The 2,084-nt window shown below is 45.1% G+C and overlaps 1 pseudogene; it reads left to right on the top strand.

Moving 5' to 3' along the window:
• The first annotated feature begins 1,060 nt into the window (after positions 1–1,060).
• Positions 1,061–1,821, top strand: LOC101658752 (annotated as a pseudogene).
• Positions 1,822–2,084: the final 263 nt, after the last annotated feature.

Raw genomic sequence — 2,084 nt, 5'->3', positions numbered from 1 at the left:
CATATGTGTTGCAAAGCGTCCAAACCTCTTGCTTGCCAAATTTTGGCTTTAGTAAGAAGCAGGTGGTGGTGGCCAGGTCAAAGCTGGTGACTGGGTTACATTCAAAGCAGTGCACTAGTTGGCTGTCACTTCTGAGCAGGGCACCACTGCAAGTTTCCTAAGGAGTCCAATCCACAACAGGTTTGGGTACTCTGCACGACCCGTGTACTCTTGTTTCTGTCCACCATGATGGAGCTTTGAAACTTCTTCTAAGCCCTGTTTGCATATGACAGTCTGCAAACACTGATAACACTGGTGAGTAGACAGCGCTTTGAGCCTGGCTGTCCTTAGATGGATGACGACACTACTATTTTCCCCCTAGAGAGTGAAATAGAGGAGCTCTGACAAGGAGCCCTGGTGGCTTGGGGTCATGCATTGCAGAGGTTACGCATTGGGCTGCTCACTGCAAGGCCAGCGTTTGAAACCCCCAGACAGTCCTGGGGAGAAAGACGGGCTTTCTACTCCTGTAGAGCTACAGTCCCGGAAACTCACAGGGGCAGTGCTACTCTGTATTGTAAGGTCAGCAGTGAGTTTGGATCTTTATTTGTTTATTTATGACAAGGAGCCCTGGTGGTGTGCAGGTTATACATTGGGCTGCTAACTGCAAGATCAGTAGTTCGACACCACCAGCCCCTCTTCAGGAGAAAGGGCAGACTTTCTACTCCTGTCAAGATTGCCAGTCTACAAAACCTGCAAAGGTTTGCGTCCAGGGTTACTGTGAGTCAGAATTCACTTAACGGTAGTAGTTGTTGTTTTGAGAGTAAAAAGTAGAAAGTGGTAGGATTAATGAGAAGGAGCCTGTTGGTGCAACCAACAGGCCGCCATTCAAACCCATCAGACGCTCCCAGAAGAAAAGACCTGGTGATCGGCTCCCACAAGGGCGAAAACCTCGACTTTGATTTAAACCTGGCTCGTGGAAGTTGGTGAGAGAGCAATGTGGAGGTGGTAGCCATTGCTGTCGTGGCAGCCATCATGCCACCACCACGGGAAAGCTGGGATCTATAATAAATATTGAGTGACTATGGAAGATTATACAAAAATAGAGAAAATTGGGCAAGGGTCTATGGAGTTGTGTATAACGGTGGAGACGAAACTACAGGTCAAGTTTTAGCCATGAAGAAAATCTGACTGGACAGTGAAGAGGAAGGGGTTCCTAGTATGACGATTCGAGAAATTTCTCTGTTCCAAGAACTCTATCATCCGCATACTGTAAATCTTCAAGATGTGCTTGTGCAGGACTCCAGGTTATGCCTCATCTTTGAATTCCTTTCCATGGATCTCAAGAAATATTTGGATTATCTCCCTCCTGGTCAGTTCATGGATTCTTCACTTGTTCAGAGTTATTTGTACGAAATCCTTCAAGGAATTGGGGTTTGCCACTTCTTCCCAGAGATCTCCCAAACTATTGTTGGGGTCTGCTTGCTATTCAACTTCAGTTGATATTTGGAATATTGGCACCATAATTGCAGAATTAGCAACGAAAAAAAAATCACTTTGTTCACAGGGATTCAGAAATAGATCAACTCTTTGGGATTTTCAGAGCTTTGGGTGCCCCCAAGAATGAAGTGTGGCCTGAAGTGGAGTCTTTACAGGACTGTCTGAACACTTTTCCCAAATGGAAACCAGGAAGCCTGGTGACCCATATCAAAGACCTGGATGAAAATCTCTTGGATTAGCTCTCGAAAATGTTAGTCTATGGCCAGGCCAAACGCATTTATGGAAAAAATGGCACTGAATCATCCATATTGTAGTGATTTGAACGAGCAGATTAAGAAGATGTAGTTTTCTGACCAAAAAAAAAAGCAAAGCAAGCCCCATATGTGTTATCAAGCACCGATCACCCTTCCTGCCTTCACTGTTAACTCGACTTTGCCCTGTGAGCTTTTCTCTGTTGTAAAACTGAAGCTGGGTGTCACCTTCCGATGTCGACAGTGTGATGTAAAAGGGTCAGTAGGACTCTATGTGCATTTAAATGGATTCTGTATATGTGCATAGATCTCAGTATAGCCACTGTGACTGCAATATAGTTATAGACCTAGTACTGA

Source organism: Echinops telfairi, unplaced genomic scaffold, assembly GCF_000313985.2.
Source record: "Echinops telfairi isolate 266 unplaced genomic scaffold, ASM31398v2 ScPeMD7_443;HRSCAF=831, whole genome shotgun sequence".
Lineage (NCBI taxonomy): Eukaryota > Metazoa > Chordata > Mammalia > Afrosoricida > Tenrecidae > Echinops > Echinops telfairi.
This window is presented reverse-complemented; position numbering and strand designations above follow the sequence as displayed.